The sequence below is a fragment of the Cibotium barometz genome, chromosome 25, assembly GCF_041138505.1.
Source record: "Cibotium barometz isolate CiBa-2024 chromosome 25, ASM4113850v1, whole genome shotgun sequence".
Lineage (NCBI taxonomy): Eukaryota > Viridiplantae > Streptophyta > Polypodiopsida > Cyatheales > Cibotiaceae > Cibotium > Cibotium barometz.
In genome coordinates this window covers 49,225,457-49,234,137 of record NC_141070.1, presented here as the reverse complement: position 1 = coordinate 49,234,137, position 8,681 = coordinate 49,225,457, and positions in this window count along the sequence as shown.

Genomic DNA, 8,681 nt, shown 5'->3' with positions numbered 1-8,681 from the left:
CATCATGAGCTTCCCTTTGCCTTTCGGTGAATGACATATGTTCCCAATCATGCTCAACCACATCACCATCAACATACAACTCCTCTTCAAGCATAGAAGACTTATTTCCCTTGGGATGTGAAGATACTCTTTTAGGTTCTCCAAGGGTTGGTTCCAAATGTGTAGACCAAGATGTATGTTGCTTCCCATGTAGTTGAGAGGGACTGGCTTAGAAGGATGTAGACTTCATTTCCCTCATGAGAGGTCTTCTAGCCTCTAAAATTAATCCACTTGAGACATTCTTTGTAGGATTCTCATAGTAGGTAGCCCTTGTAAAAGCCTCTTGCATAGTTTGCTTGCCTTCCTTATGACCACCATGACAAGCCTCTTGCATAGCTTGCTTGCCTTCCTTATGATGACCACCACCATGAGAAGCCTCGTGCATAGGTTTCTTGCTCCCATGCATACCACGAATAGAATATTCATGTGTTGCTTCAATTGGTCTTCAATAGACCCAATCTTGGTATTCATGAATTTAAACCTCGTATTCAAGGTATGGTTGATGACATCCAACCTCGAAATTCAATGACTTGTGCACCTTGAGATGTATGCTTATTATGAGTGCCTCCCATATTCGCCTCCTCTTCAATTTGCTTTTAAGCTTGCCCCATTGATGGAGAAGTGCTTTTATGAGTGCTTATCATAATTAATTGCTCTTCCAACTCCTCCATTGCATCAATGATGACATGCTCCACTAACTCCTCCCCTTCTAGGGATAACCTTTTGGCTAGTTGACCATAATGGACTGTTTTGGGAAAATTGCCAAAAATTGGAGCTAGGGTTATCCAATTTGAACAAACTAAGGTCCTATGTAAAGGTAATGAGATGAAGAATAAGCCTATGTGATTAGTTTAAGTTCACTCCGAGACCTAATACTCTCTGTTTTGGGTTTTTTATGAGGGTCGTAACTCCCTACTCAAGAGTTTGATTTGGAAAATCTTTAACTTGTTAGGATCCTTTTGAGGAGTACTATGCACCCATCAAGTTCAGTCCATAAGATCACTTTTGGTTTTTACAAACTTCCAAAACAAGGATTCCCATGAAAAACGGGTATAACCGCTCACCACCAATAGCTCCAAATGGTATGCCATTTGGCTTGTTTGGAAGGTGTTAGGATGGGTTATGAAGTGTAGTTGTCTAATTTTCAACCCAAAACCCCTTGGACTGAATTGCACTTCTGTAAAATCTACAGATTATGCCCAAATGTCAACCGCAAGCATCCCCTTTGCATACCCTTGCACCAATGCATTTCCGCATACCCATAGCATCATGTGGCATCCAATTAGCATCCTTTCAATGCATCTTGACTAGCTTTTGAAAAAATTTTGCCCTAACTTTTTTGCATTTGGAAGCGGATGTCAATCAATACAAATCTAATCCAATGCAATCAAAGAGATCAACTATGCATCCTTCCATAACCATATTGTGAACCATTGATTTCCAAGTGCATTGCCAAGTTTCCTTGAAACCATTTTCCACTTGATTGGATTGAGGGAAATCAGTGTAGAGGTTTTTTATATAAGTCGATGTAGAGCTTTTGCGCACCGATCTCCTGGACAACAAGCCTTATCACCCTCTTATAAAAGTTTAAACTCCAATGGCAAGAGTTGAGGCATGTCTTCACTACATTTACCTAATCCTCTGACGTACCACTTTTCAAAGGCATTCATGGCACACCGGATTTAAGACATTCTCCCCTTGGCCTCTCCACCAATTGCCAAGGTACCCTCACCACATAACTAGCTTTCTAATAATGCAAGAATCAATGGAAATCATAGAAATGGATGAGACATATGAGACATATTAATGGCATTTATAGAACATGCTAAAACTCATATATCCAATATCATTTTGCTTGTCCCAATGATTATGGTCCAAATCCCCTCACCATGGGCTCAAGAGTGCAAATAAAGGCATCCACATTGAGAATAAGCATGAATCAAATCCATTACAATGAATCCACTACTAAATGTAATCCCCTTTTCCAATATGCACTCAATCAATCCAATCCCAATAACCATAATGTGGCTTCCATGACTTTATTGACAAGTTTATTAGCATGTAATCAAAGCTTAATCCATGAGATTAAAGTTTCTTCAAAGAAATCCCTAGTTCTTGATAATGGATTCAAGAACTCAATAAATCCACCAATTAATACAAGAATATGTGTAGCTATTGATGAATGATTACCAAGAAGGCTCCAACTTGTGTGTTGATGAATGGGTGGGGGTGGCATAGTGCTCTCTCACAGAAGCCACCCTTTATTCCACGAGTGTCTTTTTGCTATTTGCGAATCACATCCTAAGACTGCTTGATTATCACAGGGCTGTATTATATCAAAAACCTGGTCTACATTAGTATGTGCAACTTAATAATTCAAAGAATGAAAGAATAATTTGGTAGATATTTGTATTTGCATGTTGCATTCCAACTGTTGTCAGTGTATATTTGTCTTTATCTTGGATGTCTAGTTCTGCTTTGAATGAATCTCGCCGTACAAGATTCAACAGCACTTGCGCACCGATGATGAGGATCCGTGGGTTTGGGATGTTGATTTTTCCTCTAGTTTATATGTGTTGAGGAATTCATCTAGCTTGTAGGGGTTTATAGACAAGTCACATCCCTATTCATCATGATGTTGTTTGAGTTTAGAAATGATGCAGGCAACTTACTTCAGATTTTGTGCTTTTGCCTTTAGCTGTTCTATTGTCTATGAACAGCGAGTCATGAAAAATGTTCACAAAATCGTGCAAATGACTACTCAACTCCATTTTTTGAAAAAAAAACCCAAAAATGTACATTTTTTTAAATTTATGGGTGGAGACAAAAGACACACTTTCATGTGAAACATTTTAAAAAAACCACTACTTTTGTGAAAAAAGAATTCATAAAACATTACTTACATTTTACTCTAAACCCAAAAACGTCCGATTGATAAAAGAATTACAAAGGAGAAGAAACTCTTCCAATCAACTAGAAGAGTCGTTGGACCTTTTGCTTAAAAATATCAATTGTTTTCTAGCGCAAGTTTCCAGAATTTTTAACTCAAATCCATACACAAGAATTTCTATATCATACAAATTAAGCATATCCACACGTCAACGAATTCCACTTTTCTTTCTTTTTTTGCTTTGTTTAAGCATCTCTAGATCATACTTTCCCTTAAGCATGGATAAGTTTTGTACCAATACACATTTCTAGACTGCGTGTTGTATGTAGCGTGTTATCTACAAACTGATAGGTGGTAAAATTGACGTTACTTTTAGACCCAATATAATTTGATGAAACTCTCTTACATGGGGATAGAGCATTATCTAAGAAAATAAATTTTCTTTGTATACAAAGTTGATCCAATGGTTGAATTTAAGCATATTTTGATATTAAGACAGGGAGTCCATGGCCATAGAAGAGGTTTATTATTGAAAGCAAAGATGTCTCTAGATTTAGATAGAATTCCAATGATCCAAACGGTCAAATTTTAGATGGTAGTGACTATAATTTATCACTTTATTTTGATCTAATAGCTCGATTTTGAGTTTATAATCTTTGCAAAAACATAATTTTTAGTTTATAACAGTTAGATTTTGAGCCATGAAAATGACAATAGTTGTCGTTTTGAAAAATTAATAAAAATTTGGATTCTAGAATCCACTTTGTTGATAAAGTGGATTCTGGAATCCAAAATTTCATGACAGACTGACGTTTCTATGTGATAGTGAAATTTTCATCCAAAAAAAGAGAAATTTTGGTCCATAATAAGCAAAAATTTCACTTTTATTGGATGAAAACTTTAGTCTGTCTCAATGGAAAAAATTTCCATAAAAAATTCCCATCAATGAGAATTTGGATTCCATAATCCACTTGGATTTTGGAATCCAAATTCTCATCGCCCGATGGAAAAAATGTCCGTCGACGCGATGGAAATTTTTACTGTTGACAGACTAAATTTTTCATACATTAAAAGTGGAATTTTTGTTCATCATGGACCAAAATTTCTTTTTTTCAAACGAAAATTTCACTGTCACGATAGAAACGTCAGTCTTTTGGATTCCAAAATTCACTTTGTCAACAAAGTCGATTCTAGAATCAATTTCTACTTAGGCCCTACAAAGAAGAAAATGACAAAAGGATAACAAACAACAAGTCATGCACTCCAACCAACAACATCAAACGGAGAAAAATTGAATCACCTAGAGAAGAGGGTCATACACCATGATCCTTGGAAATCCTTACATGATAGAAGGGGGTCATACACCATGATCCTTAGAAAGCCTTACACATGGATTTTCAGAGAAGAGGGTCATACACCATGATCCTTGGAAATCCTTACATGTGAGAAATAAGGCTAGATTACATTTACATATGCAAAGCTAACCAATCCTTACAAATAAACTTAAAAATAGGGAAGACTAATTCCATGGAAGAGGCATTCTCACCAATGAGTCAGACACAATCTCTTAGACTGCTTTAGTCTTAATACTTGCAAAGCATGCAATGTAGAAGCTCACACCATATCAATTGACATATGTAGAGCTTGTAACAAGATATTGGATGGTAAAGATGAGATCCAAGAATATGAGTCCCTCACAGCGCTTATTGACTTTGAGGATTGGATTCACGCTCTTGTAACCATGGAAACTCTTCCATAGAAGCTTGGGACAAGGTTTGCACAATTAGACAATGTCAAAATCACATCCATGTTCATTCTCGATGCATTCGAGAATGAACATTCGAGAATGAACATTCGATGCATTCGATTCAAAAACAGAGTGGAACTGAATCACCTAGAGCTAGAGTTCCCTTAAAAATTCCACTGGCTACATGGCCAACCTTGGTTAACATAGGGGCTAGCTATAACATTTTGTCTTGGGAGACATGGACCTCATTAGGCCACCTTAACACCATGTCTTGGGAGACATGGACCTCATTAGGCCAACTTCGCACCATCTGTAGCAACCATCATTGTGGCAAATAATTCCCAATCTATGGTCTTTAGTTGTTTAGAAAGCTGAGTTTTGTATTGGATCTAAACCTATATATTGGCCTAATGAGGTCCATGTCTTGGGAGACATGGACCTCATTAGGCCACCTTCGCACCATCTGTAGCAACCATCTGTTGCGTGATGAGTGGTGATCAAGGCAAGGATGCAACACAAAGATGGAAGCAGGAAAACAAGAGACTTGACATTCTTATTTAGGGCTCTTGTAGAGAGTTCCAAGTTGTAGAAGTGTGGGAGTGGGCTTGAGAATAATCCCACATGGGAAGTTTTGGGAGTTTTAGGAGTTTTAGTATAAATAGTGGCTCATTTGAGAGCTCACATACACTTTGGGCTAAGTTCATGCAAGAGATCCTTTGAGAGAGCTACTCTCCCTCTTCTCCATAGAGGTGAAGACTCTTCTCTCACCCCATCTACATCTTTGTATGAGATAAATCTCTTCATTGAATCAATAGCAATGTCATGAGTCTTTCTCATCCTCTTCTCTAATCATTTTACTCTTATGCATGCTTTTAGTATTTCATTTTTGTGTATGTGGGCTGATTTGAAGCTTTCATGGAAGCTTGATGCTTGAGTGTGTGCATGCTTGTAGGAAGATATGAGTGGAGTGAGGTCTTTCTCTTTGCTCGTGTGCATAGTGATTGTGTTCCTCTTGCTTGTATTTGTGAATGAATGGGTGTGTAGGAATGAGTGCAAGTTGAGCTTGTGTGTGTGCTTAACCTAGGGTCATGTGATGGTAGCCATAGGCATCTCTCCTTTAGAGGATAAGCTTTCAAGCACCTAACCGGGTTGAATCCCTAGCGCGAAAGGAGTGCTTGCATTCCATTGGAGCTAGGCATAACCTCTATTCGCCTGTATTGCATCGTAGGGAGATAAGGGTCTTTCCATTGGCACCGCTACCGGGAATACGACCTACGGTTGGTTGAGGACCCTTGGCAGCCATTACATTCTAAACATCATTAGGAGTAGGATAATTAGACTCTAAGCTATTGCAGGGACCCTGAGACGTTCGCCAAGAACCGTGAGCTGGAGGTTATCCACTGCCGGTGGGCAATGCTGGGCATGCTGGGGTGTGTCACCCCGGAGCTGCTGGCCAAAAAGGGTGTGAAATTTGGTGAGGCTGTATGGTTCAAGGCAGGATCTCAGATCTTATACCCAACATCATGAGCCTTTTTGCACCATCTAGGGTAACCACTCAAGGGAGCGGCACTTAATCGGTTGTTGGCAACTTGGAGAGCATTCTCGAGACATCTTTGGAGTCTCAAACAGAGAGCCTCTCAAGAACCGCGAGTGATATTTCAATGGACGTAAACGAGTCATTTGGCATGAATAGACCATCCATACCCATTGGGTATGGTAGATTCTGCTAATCCATTTGAAATCCCAGATGGGGAGTTGATTACAACATGAGACTCCATTTCTTGTATACAAACGCGCATGGCGAAATGTGTTTACACGCTACGGTTTACCTATTGAGATTGTGAGTGACCAAGGTGTGCATTTTATCAATGAAGTCATTACCTTTCTTTTGGAAGACTTTATGGTCATCCATAAGAGGTCAACGCCTTATCACCTGCAAAAAGCAAATGGTCAAGCTGAGAGCACAAACAAGACTCTTTGCACTGCGCTTACAAAGATTGTTGAGGAACATAGAACAGATTGGGAACAGAAACTTCACTCAGTTCTATGGGCTTACCGAATTGCTTACAAAACGTCCATAGGCACAACACCTTTCGATCTAGTCTTTGGATTGGACGCTATCCTTTCGATAGAATTTATTGTACCTACACTTCGAGTTGCAAAACAACTTGAGTGGACGGATCATGAATTCTCTACACGGATCAATGAATTGGAGAGGCTAGATGAAGACAGGCTATTGGTAGTCATTGGCATGTATACTGAAAAACGACGCCAAAAGCGTTGGCATGATACGCATGTGAAGAAAGGTCGCTTCAGGAGAGGTGATCTAGTGTTGCTTTACACATTGAAGAAACAAAAATGCAAGCTGAAAATGCGAGGACTTGGTCCATTTGTGAGATCAACGAGCTTAGTGCGAGTGGTGCAGTACGGTTGGAAACCTTAGATATTGTATACCTTAATAGCTTTTAGTGTTGATATCCTCCAAGAGCATGGGTATTCAAATCAAGAACTGCCTTTGCATACGCAACATAACACAAAAAATACCCTGCCCTTGATGCCCACAACCCTGGTGCATATCCAAAAATACATATAGCTTCCTCCTTCTCTATCTGCATTATCTTTTCTACATTGTGATGTATCCTTCCATAACCTAAGTATGCTGACATAACCTTTAAGGCCATCAATGGAATGCGTGGATCATCTGAATATTTTGAGTGGTAAATGATCAGCACGCTTAGAGGTACCCTTGAATATAGTGGTTAAGGGTTGAGTCTCTGCCAACAAAAATTTGTTTACCTTCACCTCGACCAAGGAATCCATCTTCATATGCTATCTCAAGATGTAAACAAAGAAAACATTTACTTTATAACAATAAAAATCTTTTTTAAAAAAATATTATGTATTTATCCTTATAAATACCTTTTTATTATCATCGTCAACAAGTCGCCTATTCTCCCACAAGTCAATTAAACCTTGTGGAGGCATCTCTTCTTCTGAACATGGAATCCTTGGTTTCTCCCTTCCCATATTAGAGATTCCCATGCTGTCTTGAATAGCTTCAGATTATTCCTCTGTGTGGGAAGAGTGTCTTCTTATTCTTTAAACTTTTTTATGCACATTTCTATAGCCCTAGGTGCACCGATGAAATTGTCACTTGTTGCTTCTGTAATCAAGCATTGAAAATTCCTCAGTGGCATCTGGATCTAAAAAATCTAATGCAACTTGAAATCCATTTGTAATTAAACCAATACATAGTCCTCCATTATATTCAATAGCTTTTGGATATCTGAGTACAAAACTCTTATTGTCCTTTAGTGGGAAGGATGGTAGGTATGGGAGAAGTATCTCCTTCTCTGAATCCTCTACATAAACATCCTTTTCCTCTGGAAGAATTAAACTTGCCTTAAAATCTGTAGCATCAAAATCCCTACTCATTATTGCTTCTTGCTCTTTATCCCCACGATCGTTTCTACATCATGAATTTCTTCTAAATTTTGAATGTCCCCTCAAAATGCTACATGCTAGACACTGGAACTCTCAAGACTACTCCTTTCAGCATTTTCAATTCCTGATTTTACACAGAAGATAAAAAAGAAAAGCCACATGATGCTGAAGAAGTTTACATTTCCTACTATGTAATGTGCAATGCTCCATAGTGACCTTCACATGGTCAAGAAGTAGGTTATACATTTTCTGCAATTTGCCTTTTCTCAAGTTGTTTGTGACAACATGCGGAGATGATCAAACCTTACACCTTTATTAAGAATTGCACTATCATGTGTCAATGCAAAGAAAGCTTGCATTTCCTGTTCATAATAGTCTTTGAAGTGATCAATCACTGAAGTCACATCAAATCTGACATTAAAAGGTTCCCTATAGTAATCAAATAAATTATCTGCACCTACAAGCTATAGGAAGTCAAATAGTCTCTGTGCTTTGTGTTTCTTCTATCACAAGATCACCTTCATTACCTAAAGGCATCTCTTTGCAGTTAATAACCCTGGA